Raw genomic sequence first — 21737 nt, 5'->3', positions numbered from 1 at the left:
TAAATTAGTATGGCAAGTACGTACTTATACACTTGCATACGTTGTTCTTATGTTGCCATGGTAATTATATTGTAATTCACACATGACATGAGCAAGGTCATTTTCACTTAATTGCGAACTGCTTCAATGACCGATAAATGCGTAGATTGCATTAGAAGTAAATAATTGCCGATTTGCAATTTAAATGTGCATGCATAAACAAATCGTTAAAATATGTGGGAAGACATACGAGATACAGTTTATTACAAATTGTGTTTTGCCAGCAGAGAATTAATTTTTTACTAACTTGAGCAAATAAATAACAGAAATATATTATGACTTCGGCCGCCGTAGCCGAATGGGTTGGTGCGTGACTACCATTCCGAATTTGGAAACACCAAAATAAAGAAAAAGTTTTTTCTAATAACGATCGCCCCTCGAAAGGCAACGCAAGCCTCCTAGTGTATTTCCGCCATGAAGAAGTTTCTCATAAAAAATATCTGCCATTTTGAGTCAGCTTAAAACTGTAGGTCCCTCCATTTGTGAAAGAACATTAAGAAGCATGACACAAATAGGAGGAGGAGCTCCGCCAAACACCCAAAAACGGCGTAAGCGCCAATTATGAACTTTACTTACTCGCTTACTTTGAACTTTTTACAAACAAAGTTTCTTTATTTATTTATTTCTTTATATTCATCAATTAAAATAGCTTATATCAGATTGGATTTGTGGGGGGTTGTGGGCAGTCAGTCAGGAAAACCATTGCACTCTACCCGAATAGATTACAATTGGAAGAATAGAGAGATAGAATAGATTAAATATGATTGGTAAGACGGGAGAATTGGTTCGAGTTCCTCTTCCGCAAATATTTTTGATTAATTGATGAATCTTAAGAGATCCTGCAGAGCAATAGCAAATGAACTTCGTCCATACTTACCGCACCCCAACATCCTAAGTCTGATATTAGAAAACACCGAACAGCTAAAGAGAAAATGCTATGTAGAGTCCCTATTCTCAAGACAGTATAGGGTATTGGGTTGTCAATGATTCCCAGGCGTTGCGCCCTGCGATTACACCCACCGGTACTCTCAGACACTTCCTACTAAATTTTAGAAAAAAGGTCGGAAATTTCCTGTAACTTAAAGTACAACTCACTAAACTTTTCTCTCACACTACCTTCTAACTACTCTCGTTGCCAACTAATTGAGCTACCTACACATGAGGAAGATCCATTGTAGTTTGCATATTTGCATTTAACATTATTACTGGCTCTATTGACTCCTTTCTCTTTTAGAAAATATTACTTTTTATATTCCCTCTAGAATTCTGCGCCATTCGGAATTCATTAAAATTGCTTTTTCTAAAAGTAGCTGTGGTGTCAACGCTCCCATATCTGGAACTTGTGCTATGTCTGAATATTGGGCTGCTCAATGCTATAGATTTTTATTTTACGCAATCCAGAACTACTTTAGTTAAATATTTGCGATTTTTTTCTCTGCACCACATTAACAGTGTTTTATCTTAACTCACTACAGCTACGACATAAATCATACATATAAACGCCTTATCTCCTTGCGTGATTTCCTATGAGGCAATATCCTGTGAGGATCCCTACTAAGGTCCTAATTTGAAGTCTACTCTATTTTATAATATTCTTAGATAGACATAAATTTTGCCTTGTCCTTGTTTGCCTAGCAATTTAAAAGTTATGGGTACACACCCATCTTTGATTTACTGAAGTGATTAGTACGGCATACAGGTTCCTACTCTTGCAAGTTGGTCAGCCCTATAGTTCCCTGGTATACCTCTGTGGCCTGGAGCCAACATAAGATAATGCGATACTGTTTAGTCAACTCGTTAGGAGATTGGCCACAATGTAAGGCAATCCTTAAGATTATTTGAATTGCATCCAGAAACCGTAGGGCAGCTTAGCTGTCTGATAGAATGCAGATATCTTTTGATGATATTCTGTTTATCCCTAACCATCTTAAGGCTTCATTAATAGCGTTTATTTCCGCTTTAAAAACACTACATTGATCCGATAGTTTAAAGACTTCACTGATAAAAAAAACTCTTCGCAATATAACCCTGATCCCACACCGGTATCCATTTCAGATTCGTCCGTGTAGATCTCAACGGGTATGTTGGGTGATAGATCTTCCTTATATACCTTGTCGACTTTAAAAAATTAAATAAAAATGCAAAAAACAGTTTATGTCCTCAACTAAAAATACCCTAAAAAATAAAAGAGGTAATTTTTTCTTTTCTTGAAAAAAATGCTAGCCTCTACAAAAAACACGCCTGCACATAGAAGTCTTATTAACCGCAGAGCGAGAAAATGCAGCTTATCGCAGATTGGTGCAACGTGACGCGAACGACCAATGCATTGGGGGCGAATATTTATATTTTTTGAATTTATACGCATCTTGATGTGCACAGGACTTTATGGAAGCCGTTACCTTGAATTCCGGTACACCTGTATTTGCTGTGCCGTGGCTGTGTGCCGATAGTTTGCGAAGAACATGCGGCACACGGCGTGGCATGTCACATTCAGTGGCAATTTTATGAGTCCACTTATTTCTTTCACTTTTTTCAAAAGCATAAGGTTGGTCGAAGATTGCACACAAATAATAATTTTAGTTTTATAGCAAAAAATAAAAACCAACGAGAGGAAAATAGAAAATTCAGCAAAACCAGACTCCAGCCAAATAGTTTCTTTACTAAAAACTTTATAGCTACGCCGCAATGCTCGGCGTCAGCAATTCGCTATTCCATGGATGAGTCAATTTCTTAGGGAACAAATCTGCGCGTATGTGTGCGTATTTGCAGTTTGACAGCGTGCATTCGCTGCATTGCACCTGTTTTATCGCGCACAGCCATTCTATTATTCTTTGCACTCTCATAAACTAATCAAAACATATCGAAAGCCGTAAATTTCTATACTGAAGTTGCTGGATTTAAAATAATAAACAACCAGAGTCATAAATTGCTCGGTGTTCTGCACATGCCATTGGTTTTAGCATTTTGCACTTGCAGATGGAATTTTAAGCGAATGTGGCATTAGCTGGAGTTAAAGTATATTTGTTCATCAGAATACTTGAGAAATTTCAAAGCTCTTACGCAAGCAAAGCAGGTCTTGTGAATTTGTTGCTGCTAGCACACAATTTCCGATGTTATTGCATGTGTAATCGTGTAAAGCTGAGGAAAAAATTAGACAACAAGTGGAAGGGAGAGCAATGGAGCGAGAACGCACTTTCTGATCGCTTATTTATTCACCATGCAGCTGTAAACAAAATTTCCCCTTAGCACACAACAACCGCAACTCATTGCATGCCCGGCGCACTGGCGGCATTTGTGGAACAATTGAAAAATTGCAAAATTATGGACGATAGGCAAATGAACTTTAATCATTTATGTATGTATGTATCGTTGTATAAAAAGTACACACATCAAGCAGCACACGCCACCCGTGCTTGGCCACACTTCAGGCACACGCTGCTATCTCGCACTGCTGCGGCACACGTCGCGCCAACACAGTCCCAACACTACTCGGAAACTGAAACGATATGATTATTAATATGCGAATCGATGCGTCATTTTTTCATGTAAGGAATGCGCCATGAATTCTGTAAGCTTTCTAATATGGAATTTTGTATGTAAACACGCTGAAATATTTATGTGCGTTAGTTTTAAATCCATCCTGGCATTTTGTATTTCCTTTTATTCCACGCTTGCCAAGCTTGCATGCCTTTAATTAGTTGATTATTTAAATCTAAAATAAAATAAAACGTTTCCGTCCAAAGTGCAAAAGCTGCAGAGCTCTTTGGGACATAGGCTGGAAAAAGCGCCGTATATTATCGCTTAAAAATTGTGTTTATAAACTTTCGTCAAATTTGAATTCGTGTGGATGAAGGCAGGCGAAAACTTATAAATTATTAAAACTGCATTTGTCATTAAATAATTTTGTACTCCGCTTTTCTCGAAGCATAAATTTAAAAGAAAATGTGAATACTATAAGAAAACTGTTTGCGCTCTTTTCCCTTTTTTTTTATTATCGCTTTTGTCCAGCAAAACCAAAGCGTGGGGCTTACTACTTTTTGAATAAAAATAGAGTTCACACAAACAAAAACCATATAACACAAAGATTGGTACAAAACTTGGTACAAAATTTGTCAAAATTGTCGGCAAACCTTTCAATTTTTAACCGGAACTATCAAGAATGTTGTAGTCCGTTGAATTTCAGTCTAACAAAATGCAAGGTGAATACAAAATACCATTAATTTTAGGCAACTTTTTTTGTTGACAGTACTAGGGTTTTTCCTTCAATAAAAAATTCAAATAAGTGCTTTAAATAGCAAACAAATTTTCAACATCGCATGCAATACAAAATTTCAAAAATCAACGCGACTTTTGGCGACTTCAAACTTACACTTCATTACACCAAAATTGAATCGGCTATAAAAAGGCATACCCAAAAATTTTATAAAAATTCTGATTAAAAAGAGTTGAAAATTTTGTTGTTGTTTTTTTGAAAATTGTGTTTTGACTTGCGCACAAAGTTTGGAACTTTGATTTATAAGGTTTTTATATATTACATGAATTCCAAGGTGGCGCAAAATTAATCGTCATTTTTGTTTTTCAATAACTTTTTTTCTAATATAAAAACAAAAAATAGTGACTCTATGATGAAAAATATCCTCAAAATTGAATATTGAATTATTTATATTAGAAAAAATATAAGGTGGCACAAAACTAACGATCAAATTTTATTTTTGAATAACTTTTTTACTAAAAGCAAAAAATAGTGACTCTTCAATGAAAAATATCCTTGAAATTTGCTATTGAATTATCAAGAAAAAAAATGCAAGGTGGCGCAAAATTAATCATTCAAATTTGTTTTTGATCAAAATAAAAATTGTTAAGTATGTTTTGACCTTTACGCGCTATATTGCTAATCTGTTTGTATACTGCAGCTGTCTGGTTCACAAGTTGCAAAACTTATAAATTTTCCGCTAAGATGATTAAATTTGCGGCACCTTGTATGTAAATTCATACTAAATTCAAAGCAGAATGTTCTAATAAAATTTTCAAACTTTGAACTTAAAATTTTCAAACATTTTTATTCAAAAAATATCGGAAAAAAATAAATATGAAACCATTATTCAAGGTTTTCTTCCGAACCTTTATAGCACCTTCATCAAAAAGTTACTGGAATATATTCAGAAAATTCAAAAGCGATATTATCGCCTTAAAAGTGTTCGCCATAAACTGCCAGCCTTACATTCAGCTCTTAAAATATTTGTGGAACTCGGAATTCTATTTTCGGTATAGCCATCAGAGCCGTTTCCATTATTTCCTTTTTCCCTTATCTCTTTTCGGCTGTTAAAACGGGATTCCCGTTCCCCATAGTGGTTTTTTTGACTCGATCAAGTAGAAATAGTCGCAGAGAGCCATATCAGGTGTGTTCGATGGTTGTCCGGAATTTCGATGGTATTCGTTTCATTCTTGGTCAAAAATTCAAGGATAGTGATGGCAGTATACGACGCTGGGTTGTCATGGAGCAAAAAATCCACGTGTTGTTTTCGCACAAATCCTTCTCTTTTCCGGCAAACTCCTGCCAGTAAACGCCTCATAACGGCCAAATAATAAGCTTGATTAACTCTCTAACCCTCTGGCAAAAATTCGTGGTGTACAATACCGTTTCTTTTTAATTAATACTCTTTTAATTCATTTATCTCATCTCCTGCAGCGCTTCAATTATCATTTAAAAATTCACAGATTTTGTTATCTTCCACTTGACACCATCACACAACTTTTGTTGCCAAAAGTTTTTCGAGAAAAATAGGCGAAAAAGTGAATTGAAATCCATTAATTTAATAAAAGAAATACAAACAACGAAATATGGGCATAAACGTAATTGTGTTTTAATACTTGAGAATCAAGACTACATACAAGATATACATATATGTATTTATGCATGTCCAAAAATACAAATAAAATATAAAGATTCAACTTTCCTTTTTCCTGTTATATACAGATCTGTGTGTGCTGGGATTAATATATGCATTTGTATGTATGAAAATTTGGCACCGAAATTGTGATTTTCAACATAAGCCTCTGGGCGATTTCGGCCAAAATGGGGCATTGTTAAATCGACTCAAACAACAGTTAAACCCTAAAAATGGCATCAAACGAGTTTTGTAAAAACTTAGAACATAATGTCCATACAAAATTCGCAAAGTATGTATTATAAAATTTTTGAAAAATATTTGCATGGAAAGTTTTGGCTAAAAATTTTCTCATTGTGTAGTTGCCGCACGCAACCTTCATTCTAATTGAATACAAATTCGCATAAAGTGGTGGCGATAGCAGTGACAGCCAAAGGCAATTCATGCAGCAAAACTTGCAATTGTTATTCGACAGCACAGCACCAAAAACCAACACGTCAGAAACATAACCCTCATCCTGTTGGAAGAATCCACTTAAATTAGTGAGAGGAGTTTGTAGTGAAAAGTCTGGCACTTGCCATTGAGAACAGAAAAAGGAGGAGTTGCACATAAAAAAACATGAAGTAATACAAATTTGAATATAAAGAAATATTTTCATATAACAATTTCGAGGCGTCAGTGCATTTTTAACACATCCTGCACCAATTGTAATAATGTATTTCAAAATTTAACAGAGCTTAAAGAAGCAGCTCCCACTTATTCAGCTATCCAAAGGGAATATCATCAAAGTCATCAAATTCGAAAAGAAGTTCAGCATTGAACTGGACGACAAGGTAAACTGGAGTACACCTACATTTAAAAGGAAATTCAACGAGTGTGGCCTGCACTGAAACACAGATACCTCGAAGGCATAGGCGCTGAAATATCGTATATAGCCCCAGAACCTAGCGTTTTGTGCCGAGAGCCAGTTTTCCAAGCATCTTCCATGCCATCTGTCTGTGTGCAGAGCAATAAGAGCAACAGTCAAGCGGCACTCAAGGCTCTGTCATTCTGTGAAATTAAGCCCTCACTGGTGCTTGTGTATATTGAGAAAAAGAATCTGTTGGGAATGCACAATCGATTCCAGCTAATTTGTGACCTCGTCATTAATAGGACCCGAGCCCTTTCTTGCTATGGGATAGAGGTAAGGCTAAGGGCTGGCCCCAAACTATGGGGCTACGCCAGGCAAATTCCATACTTACATCCAAAAGAGGTTTAGAAAACTAACAACCCTACCCAAGCATAAATTGATAATGCCCACGGGCATTCTCACAGGCCACAGCAGACTGCGCAGTTACCTACACATTATCGGGATATGGCCCACTTATTCTTGTGGTTTCTGCACTAATCGCAGGTGACTCCAATACACCCTTTTTCTTGAATGTAGCGCTATAGCGCGGAGAAGGGTGAGACACCTCGACCAATTGCAACCAGAAGAAGGGTACATATGCTCAACCCAACCCAGCTCTATCTTGAGTTTAATAAGAGAACTGTGTCTAGATGAGTTACTGTGATGAGTAGAGGGAACAAAAGATGATTTGGTTGAAGCGTAAACCTCAAATTCGTCTATAACTAACATAGTTCAGAGCTCTTGATGTATTATTTTAGTACGAAATTTTTCTTCACTGGTCACATTAGTTGCTTTCTTTTAAAATCGTACTCGGTTCGTCGCAATACATCCGAATTTTCTGGTTCGTAATAAGAAATAGAAAAAAACCTGAGGCTGAGTGTTTTTAACAAATAACAATAATAAAAATTTAAAAAACCTGCCTTTTATGTCTCTTGTTTGTTCTCACTTCCAGTAAGCCGCAATCATGTGGAGACCTTACAACAAATTTTAGATAAATAAAATTGAGCGCATTCAAAAATATTTTTTAAACGTTACCTCTGTTTGAGGCGACTGTTCTATCTTCTAATTCTCGGCTAGAGCTAATTTATTTAGAATCTCCAGAAAAAAGAAGGGCAGTCCTTTCACTTTCGTTTATTTTCAGTGTTGTAAATGGCATCGTCGACTGTCCAGCTCTACTTCAGCGGATAAGCTTTAATGTTTCACAAAGAAGTTTTCGCACTTTTTACACTTTTTATGGAGAAAACTTTCAGACTATTAAAACTAAATTTCCGAGTAATTCACCCATTGATCGCGCACTTAGGGACTATAGTTCATTAACCAATTCCAGCCTGCTTGATTTCGCTTTATCTAGATTTAATTTTGAAAACTTTTAAAAATATTCGCTTAATATTGTATTTATATTGATTGCTAATATTATATTTCAGTTGCCAAATTTGGCTTGTTTCTCTTTACATTTTTGTTTGCTCTATAAGAAAATTTTTATTGTACATTATTAAAAATAAAACACACTCAAAATAAATATATGAATAGATACATTTGAACTCAAAGCCTGTTTTATGCATATTGAATTGTAATACAATAGCCATGCACTTTTTCATAATTTTTTCAAATGATCGCAGCAATCAATTTGTGCCAAAATGGCTGAGCAAAACTCAGACTATGTGGTGTGTGTGGTAACTGTGAAAATTAATGTGTCCAATATTGTAGTTGTACGTCAGCTCATCACCGTTTGCATATTTGCCGCAACAATGAATCAATTGCCCTTACGATTTATGCCATTCACGCATTACATGTTGCATGCAACTGCACTGGACTTGTACGTTTGGTGTTTACCACTATTCTCAGCAGACTCGCCTCCATATGCATACTTACATACATAAATATATCCAAACTGATTGTGTTGCTCCTTGCGTGTGGCACGCATGATTTTGCGGAACGTGTCTGCAACGTGGCATGCAAATTAATACCAATTGTCAGTGTGGCACGAAAAGGCGTAGAATAATTTCCGTTGGACACCATTTTTGATTTTAAACTCGCACTTAACAAAAACAGTGCGTGCGATCACTCCATGGCAAGCAATGGCACACCAGATGCATTTGTGCCATAAAAATCTTCACAAAAACTGACCGAGTGGCGGTGTCTTCATGTCTTCACATGATATACCACAAATTTTTGTTAGAAGGTCGCACTGTTAATAAATAGGTACTATTATTTGGGCATTATAAGACATTTACGTGAATCAATTCACCAAAAAATAATGGATTTTTTGAAAGCAACTCGTGATTTTTACACCCTGATAACGCACCGATGCAAAGTGCCATCATTATCCGTGAATTTCTGGTCAAGAGCGAAACGAATACTATCCAACAGCAAGCGAATTCACCTAATATGGCGCCCTGCGCCTTTTTATTTTTAATTTTGTTTGATAGAGTCAAAGAACGACTACGGGGAACTACTTCGGCGTTTTAACAGCCGAAAGGAACTCCTAATAAAATCGAAGACGGCTCTGATGCCTATACCGAAAATAGAGTTCCAGAAATGTTTCGAAAGCGGGATCAAACGCTGGCATAAGCGCGTTGAAGTTGTTGGGGAGTACTTACTTTGAAGGCGATAATTTTTGGGGAATAAACTTGCATTTTGAATTTGAATATATTCCGGAAACTTTTTAATCTGCTTACACACATCGCTGTGTAATTATCAAAACACTTTTATCGACCGATTTTCCAATCATCTTCAAATCCTTGTGCGAATTCTCTTTTAGCACCCCAACGCAGCACACTTTTGGTGAAGTTACTATAGCCAGTAGAGGAAAGTAGAAGAAAGTCACATGGAGCCATTTAAGGTGAAGCTTCTTGAATGGTATTAACGGTATCTCCAGTCAAATAATCGCATAAAATATGAGATGTATTGTCTCATATAAAAAATATCTATATCTTGTACACCAAGCGGTGGATAAGTGTTAGAGAAAATAAATAGGCAAAACGGAATCCATTATTTTCCCAGTGGGCAGCTGGTGTGAAGTGCCCGATATCTGTAAAACTATCTGATAAAAACCAAACACAGATCGATGGCCGCCTAAAACTGAATTTATCTCCATTTGTGCTGAAAATTAGAATTTAGTGGATGATTTCGCCTTCTATATGTCGCCGTTTAAAATATGCCATTACTAGTATTAGTATATCATTATTTTTCATTGCTTTCACGAAAGTTTTGGCTACATTTAGGTGTCTTTTCCATTTACTAACTAATTATTTCTCTTTTTTCAATGATTTTTGAAGAATAAAACAAAGTCGGTGCCTCTGATAGGACCAACGTTAAAGCTTATGCCTTTTATAGTACATGTATGTATGTGTATTCCATAGTACATGTATGTGTACTTGTACGTATGTACCCAAAGTGCCTGATATTCAATGCATTTTAAGAACTCTTTCTCACCACCCATGTAAACGTGTAAAAGTTCATTACGTTGTCTATCTCATTTTTACCCGTGCATCTTCATTCGTATTCAGTTTCAAGCACCAATATTCTATTAAAAGATCCAATTTTTATATGTTGCATTTTTTCTGATATTTCGGTGCAAATTTGTTCAGTGAGAATGTGGTGCGAGAAATGGTGAATTCATTGAACACTCTTCATTGCCACTTGAAATAGTTTTTTCTACTTTAAATTTGCATACAAAAATTCAATAGGCACTCACGAAGAACTACAATCATACGAGTGTACTTATGATTGTAAAAATATAACACATACATACATACGTATACATACTTTTAGAAATCCCTAACAAATCTAAGTGCACGTCCTACAAATACGTTTATGCCTCCTATGCCTTTGAGGGCGTGTAGCATTTACATGTATTGGTGGATTTCATTACATGTCCTTCACTTCGACTTATGACAATGCAGCTATTGGGCATGGCATGTTTTTTTTTATATACCTTTCATAATAGTGGAAGGTATATTAGCTAGCCACTACTTTTGAAATATCAAGAAATAAATTAAATAGATGGGCCAATAAATATATAGAACTTATAAGGACAATGAGACTATTTTATATGACTTGTTTTAATTCGAAAAAATATAATTCTTTTGATTTGTACGAGTGCAGTGCGTTTAAAAATACAACCAGGGACTTATTGACTAGTTTCCCTCACACAACAATCGACAACATCTCTTAACGAGATAGCTGAGTAATTTCACCTAAAGGTAACACAGATTGCTGGCCATTGCGACATTGAGGGTAACTGCAGAGCCGATGAGCTAGCGAGACTCACCACCAAATTGACCGATGAGTACATAGACATCGACATAGGCATACCCGTACAAGCATGTAAGCTTCTTATCTTTGAGAAAATCACCCGACATAGTCCAGTCATTATAGTAAGTTCTCCTTGGAATTTGAGATACCCAACTGTAAGTCTTTAAATACTTGTATATTAACATATTATTATAACATTATATTATAAAAATTTTGTTTCAACAAAATTTGTAGAGAATTTTGTATTCTACAATATTGATAATAAATAAAAATAGCAAAAAACCCATGGGAATTAAGATATCTACATAATTATAAGCGCAAAAAACCGATTTTTGTGACCTTTGACCTTGAAATTTAATAGTTGCGTACACCCTACCATATGTAAGCTTTGAGACAACTTTTAGAGTGTCAATATACAAGTATTTACAAACTTACAGCTGGGTATCTCGAATTCCGAGATTCTTATCTAATTTAAGCTTAAATGACTGGACTAACAGTTGTGGCCGACTCTCGATGTTAAACCCACAGAGTTGCCTAACTTCGACATTTCAATTGTCTCATTTTTAAATTTTAATAATTTTTCTTTGAAAAAAGAGTTCATTCTATTGTACTACGAAACTCCATATAAGCCCAGGTTTCAAACTTTATGAAATAAAAAAAAAATTTTAAAAATTGCCATTAAAACTATAAACCTTTTTTACGCATTTTTCAAATTATCTCGAGTATGCAGTTTTATAGCCCATTTAATTTTCGTCTAACAAAGCGGAAGTGTGAAGTGACTCAAAAGTCGAGTTGATTTTTCATAATTCTTTTTAACTGATAGTGCTGGGTGTTTACTTCTTTATAAAAAACTTTACGAGCATTCGTTACATGGAGAAAATGCATAAGACCGCCAGGTAAAAGTAAATTTAAGAATTCAAATTTCTTAAAACTTTTTTAAATTCTTTTTTGTTCTCGAACAAAATATGAAATTTCGAATCGAATGGTTTTGGGAAGAAAATTAACCATAATTTCGTAAACTTATCATTAAGTCCCTGTGCTATAGTTATGAATCCCACTGTATATCTCACCCAGTGTAACTTGAATACTTAGTTTGGTAGTTATGATATTTTTAATTCTATTTTTTTTAGAGTTTTCGGTAAAATAGATTTTTAGGTAACAAAGAATAATAAATTAAAACTCTTAGCAGATACAAAAGTGACGTCCTTACGTGTCTGTTTTTTCACATACATATTTTATTTTCCTTTTTAATATAGACACACAACTTCGAAAGCAATCCGACTGAGTGTGCCGAAGGTCCTTTGTTTTATTACGCTTTTTGCCTAAACGACAGGTTAGCACCTAAAGGCCGACAGAGGTACACAAATTTTTAATCGAATACGAACTTTAGTAGGCCGATTGGCTTGGCAAACAAAAGTGATGGGTGTTGCAGATATTAGTGGTGAAAAAGGCAATAGTGCAGCGCACACAGCCTTGACAGGCTTAGGATGAGCTCTCCTCCATTTGAGGTATGGATGGCTCTCCAGTGGCAAACTGTCTGCCTGAAATGCACTTCATGTTTGATGTTTGAATTTTAGTAATTCGGCCTAGCAGCTGATATGCCATCCCCAAGCACAACCGCCTAAGGCACACAAAATTTTTTGTGCGATGCAAGCAACATTCGAATCTCTTCATTTGAAGCTCAATTATTTTACTTACATGTGCAGGGTATGTAGGTGCATACTCCTACAGACATAAAGTGATATAAAATTATCTTTCAGTGCTTTTGAGGAAAATAATGTATACTTATAAACCTGAAAGTTTCTCACAACTATCCTTAGCAAAATTACATAAATGGGGCAAAATAAAACAAATTGGAAGGCATAAGTTGAGAATAAGTAGCCAGTAATAACTCACTCACAACAGTGAAATTAGCGATATATATTTTATGCAGTGTTCTTCTGCTGATCCGAAAAAAACGTTAATCCACATTAGCATCATTAGTTTAGGTTATTATTTGCAGATATCGTAGAACATGTAAGCCTCCATTACGCAAATTTATATCCATTAATAAGCGGAGCTGAGTAGCAATAAACAACACCTATGTAAGTCGCATGTGTAAAGGTATGCGTATATATGTACGTGCATATGTATGCACATTAGGGTGCCGTGACTTTTTCACGGGAGTTACAACATTTATTACATTTTAAAACTTCCAGCAGAATTTTTGGGAAAATCGAATTCTGATTTTGAATTTTTTGTTTTTGTGTTTTTCTTTTTTTTTTGGAGGATGATTTTAAAGATTTAGAAATTCTTTTTTTGTTATGTGCATTAACCCATTTACGTCCCAAATTTGTTTTCACTAATTTAACTTTTTAATTTTGCTGATCATTTTTTTTTTAATTTATCTTTGTTTTTTTTTTTATTTTTTTTTTGTTTTTTTTTTTGGATTTTAGTTTAAAGATTTAAGCATCTAAGATAACATTTCTGCACCCTTTTAATATAATTTTTTTTTTTTTTGAAATTTTAATTTTGTTGATGAATTTGTAAAAATTTGTGTCTTTTAAAATATTTTATTTTCATCTGAAGTGATTTTTGAGAAAACAGATTTTCAAAACTAATTTTATTTATATAAAAAACAGAATTTCGGGAGGTATTTTCAAATCGATCCCTCTTCTTCTTCATCGTTTCTTTCCCGTGCCGGAGTTAATATCGCTTTCACGATATGAGAAAAAAGAAATATCTTTTTTATATTTTAACGCCGAAGTGCGTGTTTATTTTCGATATTCTTAAGCCGAACTTGTTACAGAAATCTTACTGCTATTTATACCGCCGCATTCGGTTGTTATCGCATTGGGATAATTCGTTGCTGATTGTGTATTGTTTACTTTTACTTGTAGATAATATTTTAATGGTTATGGTTTGTTTTACTGATACCGAATTTCTATTGTTGTTTACTTAATAATGTATGTGAAAACAAGTCCTATCGGCTTGATGTTATTTACTTGATAATGCATGTCTATTGACCATGGACTGAAGTGATTAGAAAAGAAGAAAGTGAGGCCATGTCGTTAACTCCCCTCCTTCTTAAGACGTAGCGTCCTCGCTATGGTGCTGCTACAAGTTGCTGTTAAAGACGGTTCATTTCGATTTCATATAATTCATCAATTTGCCTTTGTCTGTTAAGCATCCTTCTATTTTCGTCGTATCGGCAGAGGTGTACCATACCGTAAGTGATAACTACTAAGGTTAAGATTCCCATTACTGTGAAGAACGTAAACTGCACAGGATTTTCTTCAATAGCTATCAAAAATGATGAGAGTTTTTGTATATTACTGAATTTGTATATCGAACTTGAGGAAAGGATGCGGAGTACTTCAATTTCTCCGTTATTTTGGTTGTGTATGATTTCCCTCAGTTGTAGTTGATGATTGTAATATGTGGTATTATCGATGTTTGTGGATTCATTAAAATGTATCAACTTAGGGCCGGAGATATGCATATTGTTCCAAGTGTGCTCGTAGTCTGTCAAAATATATCCATTCTCTAAGATGCGGAGTGGAGCACTATTTTCGTGGATTGTTTCGCATTGTGCTGAGTTGTCTTTTAATATTTTTATAGTACAATTGTCAGAGGGTTCTGATTTACAAATAAAGTTATTCATATAGTTTTTACATTTAGATATTCTTTGATAATCGTTACATTTTGCCATTTTAGTGCTAGAGGATATACATTAAATAGGCTACATTTAGTCTCGAGGCTAGGATATTTGTATATTGTTATAATTGCTTCTTGTAGGTAACAGATATGAATATCGGCATATTCTAATATTATATATTAATTATTGGAAGATCCAACTTTTCGAGTTTTATTAAATCGTACATATCTTTCAAATTTAATGTGCCAGAATAAAAATGATTAGTTTTTGCAAAATTTATAGTATTCGTTATTGATTTAAGTTCATTATAAACTTCTGCTATAACAATTTTTTCGGTTATTGCTTTGAGATCGAGGGCTTCGAGTATGCTCTCGAACTGTGAATTAATTGTTCTTTGCTTATTATTATTTTCTATTAGCGTATTAAGTGTAAATTTAATTTCTACAAGGTCATCGTGGTCTGGTGTGCCAGTGATGAATTTTAACATGGAGCCAAGAAAGTTAAGTGATATTTTGGGTCTATAAATATTTGGAATGAGTTAAGTTTTCAGGGTTTCGATTTTGTTCACTAAAATTTGAGTTTCAGGTTGGTTTTCTAAATTATATGCAGATTTCATTATTCTTTCGTATGGCGCGAGTGTTTTTGAAAGATTAGATATGTGATACAAGAAGGCTGTGTCTTGATAAATGTAAACAGGATCTGCTTCTATTAAGACATATTTCCTATTGGCTAAATCTATTATATTATCGCAAAGTACGATAGAGAAAAGTAAGGTAAATATTATTACATACATGCCTTTACTCTGATATTGTCCTTATATATAATAACTCTTTTATTGGTCGTTATTGTATCACCGTTGTCTTTTTTGACGATATGTTTGGCGTATCTTTTTACGTTTTTGTTCCTTCTATGCGTCTTTGAATATACGACGTCTCCTTCTTTGTAGTTCGGCTGTTTCCGATTGCGGTTGTGGTATCGCAAAACTCTCAGGATACTCCCTTTGATTGAAAAACACGTCCTCGGGTCTATCGTTGGTTGCCGAATGGATTGTTTTGTTGTATTGTCGGACTGCTTCAAATATCTGTTCGTCAGGTGCCGAACTGTGTTGATGTGCTAAAACTTTCGCGAGTTCTATTATGGTACTGTGCGTTCGTTCAACTTGACCGTTTGTTGTCGGATGATAGGCTGGAGTTTTGGTATGCGTTATTTGTAGTCGCTTGTATATTTGTTGTGCACATATGCCGGTAAATGTTGACTCGTTATCAGTCATTACAAACTATGCGTTTGGGTATATTTGAGATAGTATCTCGTCAACGTATGTATTTATATGTGTCCTTCTTTGATTGTATTTGTCTCAAATGGCAGAATTTGGAGTATTTGTCGGTTGAGCTAATGTACATATTATTGCTCATAAAAAATAAATCTAAGTGTATGTATTCGTCTACCTTGTTCGGTATTGGCGCTGAACCTATTGGTTGTTTATTTGGTCGGCGTTCATACCTCGTACAAATTTCGCAGTCCTGTACTTCTTTTTTACAAGCGTCACGTATGTTTGGCCAGTAGTATCTGATCGAAATTTCCCGCGCGTTCGACGTAAAATAATATTTGCTCGTCTATTTGCAGAGCATTAGTTACCTTAGGTTTAATTATATTTTTTAGTCTGTCTAGCAATTCAGTTTTGGTGTTAAAAAAAGCGTATGCCGGCTGTTAGAAAATATAGTAATTACGTAGTTTCTGTAGTGACCAAACAATTTCGAGTAACTCTTTCTCATTCGTAGAATAATTCTGTTCTGTTTGGCTGAGTGTTCGCGAAATAAATGATATGGGTTTCCGGTTTTGCGATAATACGGCTCCTATACGGTAATTGCTAGCATCTGTGGTTACTTCGAAAGGTTTATTAAAATTGGGTTGGAGAGTTCAACCTGGGCTTCCAGTTCCTCTTTAATTTTTCCAGCGCTTCTAGTGCAGGTTCGTCTAAGGTGATTTTTATTTTTGCGCTTTGATTTTTGGATATGCCACCGTTTTCTCCTCTGAGGAATGTTGTGAGTGGTTTGACAATGGCTGCAAAGTTCTGTATGAATTTCCTATAATAACTAGCGAGGCCTAGGAAAGATCTGAGTTCCTTCAGTGTTATGGGAATAGGAAAATCTTTAATAGTTTGTGTTTTTTAGGGTCTACTGTGATCCTGTTGTATTTAATTATGTGTCCTAAGTATTCCACAGAGTCTTGGAAAAAGTGAGATTTCTCATTAGATATCTTCATGTAGGCTTGATGAAGCGCGTTTATAATTATGCGAATGTGTTCGATATGTTCTTCGGGGGAAGAAGAATAAATGAGAACATCATCTATATAAATGTACGCGAACTTGCCGATATATGGTCTAAGGATATCGTCTACGCATCTTTGAAAAGTAGAAGGAGCATTTTTCAGACCGAAAGGCATGCGAAGAAATTCGTATTTTGCTCCATTTACACTAAGGCAGTTTTTCCTTGTCGGGCTCATTAATAAGAATCTGATGGAAGCCTGACTCTAAATCTAAAGTTGTAAATACTTTTGCATTACCTAAATTCTGTATGGTCATAGCCACATCAGATATGGGGTATCTATCTGTGATAGTTTGAGCGTTTAGCTTCTGAAAGTCTACGACCATTCTGCGCTTAGCTTTCCCTTGTTCATCAGTACCTTTTTTAGCGACTGTCCAAATGGAAGAGTTGTACGGACTTTTGCTTAGTTGGATTATTTTATTTTTCAAAAGTTTTTTGATTTCTGTGTTAATGAAGTCATTATCCGACATAGGGTACGGATATTGCTTGGTCCAAATAGGATCTTCGGATTTCGTTCTAATGGTAGCTTGTATCGTGGTAATATAAGGTAGCACTTCGTTTGTAACTTCATTTTTTTTGATAATTTTTTTCAATTTCTGCAATATACTTTTCATTATTAACTGTATAATTTATTTTTTGCACAGATTCACTTGCTTTCTTGACCCTATACTTATAACTGAGCTTGGACTCGAAAAGGTCGATCTCTGTTTTTATTTTTCTAAGTCCCTGTTCCCGCAGAAGCATATCAAATTCTTCTAATGCATCTGTTTCAAAAAATGTGATATTATGTTGTAATAGTGTTACAATTTTTTTTTGATTTTGTTATTGAATAACCGTGAAGGGTTTTCACTTTTACAGGTTTAATGGAAATAAACTCATCGATGTTGCCTTTTGTAATTATGTAATTGTTGGTTGCTTTAGTGTCGATCAGGATGTTAATTAGTTTGCCTGTATCCCTGAAGTGGCGTTGCAGACACGGCAAATCGTTTATGCGCCTTAAAAAACACTGTCTGTTTCATATTCATCATTTTCGTATTCTGGTGCAAGTGATTGTAGTTTTTCCTCGCGTATTTGGTTCACACGTTGTACCTTCTGTTGTGTGTTGTAGTTACGAGATGAAGGATTTCGGTCTCTTTTTTGAGGATCTCCTCGAAATGGATTATTTGGAGCTAATCCTTGCATTTGGCGGTCATAGCTGTTTTGTTGTGGAGCAGAATGATTCCTATTTGCGGATCTTGTGTACTGTTATGATGGATCTACGTCCATTGGTTCGTGCTGTTGCCTGGGTGCAGTTTGGTTGTATTGCACCTGTACGTTGGGTATGTACCTTTGTGGTATCTCGTAATATCTTCTGCCTTGGTTTTGATACTGCAATATACTATTATATTGTCTGTGCTGATTATATTGCGGAACGTCGAACTGTGAGTTCACGTTATCGTGGTATATTGTACTTGCGATAGCGTAAGCGGTTTCTAAGTCATTTGGATTGTGGCTATATAGGGTGCCGCTGATATATTTGCTGTTCAGACCAAGAATGAATGTCCTTACAGCTTCCTTGTTTGCATATTCTTTCATAGGTGATGGATTTCCCGAGCTATCCATCTCAACATCTCACGCAATGGAACTCTGCCAAGATTCTTTTTTCCTGCCTTATTATCTTCATTTCTTCGAGCAACACATGCAGTGGTCTCTGGTCCGCATAAGTGTAATCGAGATGGTCTATTATATCATAAAAATGGAATTTGGTGTCGTAGTTAATTAAAATTTCGGCTGCCTCTCCTTGAATTTTCGAACGTATAATAGAGTGTAGTAAGTGGGTGTAGTAGAGTAATTCTTTATATTTTCCATGTGTGTCCAGGCACGTTTTCTCCATGAGCGATATTGGTTCTTATCGCCTGCGAATATGGAATTTGAAAATGTCTAGGTTAATTTGTGACTCATTGGTGATATGGGGTGTACAGTTCTGGTATTGATTGGTGACTGTGATGTTAGATGTTGCGATGGAACTCAATCTATGTTGAGTTTCAGTGAGTCCTGTGGTCAGAGCAGCGATTTGTGCCTTTAGGTTAGCGATTCCCTGTGCAGTCATTTCGGAGTCTATGTCCAACGATAAACGTGATAAATTGAAGATTGCTTGTCGCTTTCTTCGCGATTCCAGTGTGATGTCTGTTCGTATTGCTTATCACGTTGCTCTAATTCCTGCTCTTATTCTGATTTTTCAGGAATCCAATTTTTTCCTTCTTTAGGAACGGGGAATTTTTTACTTTTGTCCTGTAATGCAGGATATGGCTTGTTCAAGAAAGAACGGACGAGCCCCCAGTTAATATCGCTTTCACGATATGAGAAAAAAGAAATATCTTTTTTATAATTTAACGCCGAAGTGCGTGTTTATTTTCGATATTCTTAAGACTAACTTGTTACAGAAATCTTACTGCTATTTATACTATTTGAATGCGGCGGTTGTTATCGCATTGGGATAATTCGTTGCTGATTTTGATGATTGTGTATTGTTTACTTTTACTTGTAGATAATATTTTAATGGTTATGGTTTGTTTTACTGATACCGAATTTCTATTGTTGTTTACTTAATAATGTATGTGAAAACAAGTCCTATCGGCTTGATGTTGTTTACTTGATAATGCATGTCTATTGACCATGGACTGAAGTGATTAGAAAAGAAGAAAGTGAGGCCATGTCGTTAACTCCGGCCAACGTCAGTTGGACAACTCAAGTGAAGGCAAGTCCTTCTCCACCTGATATTTCCAACACAGAAGACCTGATCTTTCCACCAGCTGGTACCGAATAGAATACTTTCAGAGCCGGAGCGTTTGTATCCATTCGGACAACATGACCCAGCCAACGGTAGCCGCTGGATCTTTATTCGTTGCGCTATGTCGTCGTAAAGCTCATACAGCACATCCGTCCATCGCCTACGCTGCTCGCCGTCACCAACGTGCAAAGATTAAAAATCTTCCGCAGAATCTAAAAGATCCAGCTCACGTAAATTTTATAATTTTTCCATATGCTTGGGTGGAAGTTTTAAAATATAATATATTACATTTTATAATTTCGGTACGGTACAGTACCAGTTTTGTTTTTCTCTTGTGCCGAAAGTGCACCCTAATGCACAGGTTCAAACACGGTCATGAGATTGGGTACAATGCAGAAGTGTTAAACATACACCCGCTCCTTTTCGATGAAAACTCAACTATCAGAACTTTTGAAGATACTTTTACACACTTTTTTAGCATTTGCATGGATTTCAAAACATTTGCGGCCCATGAGTAACAGCCAAGTTGTTTGGCCTGGTTATGCGTATTCCAATTGACTTACTTGTAGTTAAGTGTATAAATATTTATATAGACGCGTGTATCTGCCCACACTTTTACACATACATACATCGGTTTCTTTCATGTGTCGTCTACTTCTGCCAATGTATTCGATTTAATGATATGTATGAGTGACTGGAAGAGAAATTACACTCCTGCCTGCAATGCCAACAAAATTACACTGTAAATTGCACAAACAACACGGAAGCCAAGGAAGCTGGGTATTCATTTATTCAGTTGCTCATTCATTTGTACATAACTTGTCAGCACATGCGGACCAAACCAAACACATGCACGCCAACTTGTGCAACGCTTATTTGCCAGTTCATGGGTATGGTCGCATATTTACGTGGGCAGTTTGTCAGTTCGTCTGACTGCTTGACTGAAAATCAGTCCACTATTCATAATCCGCTGATCTGTCATCATCATAGTTATTTGATAAGTTGCAAGTTTTCGATCCTTTATTTTTTTTTTGCTTACACGCCATAATGTAGGTTATGCATAATATGTGCAGGTATTTTATAAGCATCTGTGGTTGCAAATATTCTCACACGGGAACTAACAAATAAATGTCGGCTTTAGCATCAGCGTTTTTCTTGCATAACATAGCACTACTATGGGCACACAACTGTATGAGTTTGTCTGCAATATTCCACAGGAAGTCTCTGTTGGTGGCATTTATTTTGAAGCGAAACTGATGCTTAAATAAGTACAATATTTGTGTAGAAAAAAATAAGCGCTTAATTTTCAACCCACTTCGTTTATTATATGCGAGTGACATTGCCATACATTGTCAAATGCGGAGGACATACCCTTTCCAATTTGCTTTAAATCTTACCTGACCTCTGAAGAAATCTGATTAGATTCCGTGGTGCCAAGGAGCCAAGGTGGTCGCTTTTTATCACGTCAGTACCAAAGACCTCAAGGCTGGTTCGAGCGAAGGCCGGGCAAACGCACAGAAAGTGGTCCGCCGTCTCATCCTCTGCTCCATATGCTGGGCAGAGTGCACTGACTGAGATGCCTATCTCTTCGCCCGTTTGGTCAGTTATCAGTCCAACCAGCTGCCTATACTGCCTTCTGGATAATGACAGGGGGATCTGTGATAGTCGGTCGGACATGACAGGTAGCATCAGTTTTGCCTCGCTGATCCTGCCAAACTCGCTTGTGGGTTAAAGTAGCTTTAACGTGGCTTTGATTACTGTAAAAGGGAGTGGCAGAACGCTAGCCATTATAGCTAAAGAGTCAAAGGTCTCGTACCCCGCGATACCCACGTGTCCCGGACACATGTTAGCATCAGGGTCTTATGTCTACCGACATAGTTCAGCCTGGATTTACAGGACCTTGAAGTGGTTGGAAGGCCGTCTAAGGCCATGA

The 21737-nt window shown here is 36.0% G+C and overlaps 1 protein-coding gene across 4 annotated transcripts in view; it reads right to left on the bottom strand.

Moving 5' to 3' along the window:
* Window positions 1-21737, bottom strand: part of LOC128863573 (calmodulin-lysine N-methyltransferase) — a 123044-nt gene that overhangs the window by 84199 nt on the left and 17108 nt on the right. The gene's annotated exons all lie outside the window — the stretch shown is intronic.

Source organism: Anastrepha ludens, chromosome 5 (assembly GCF_028408465.1).
Source record: "Anastrepha ludens isolate Willacy chromosome 5, idAnaLude1.1, whole genome shotgun sequence".
NCBI classification, from domain to species: Eukaryota; Metazoa; Arthropoda; class Insecta; order Diptera; family Tephritidae; genus Anastrepha; species Anastrepha ludens.
This window is presented reverse-complemented; position numbering and strand designations above follow the sequence as displayed.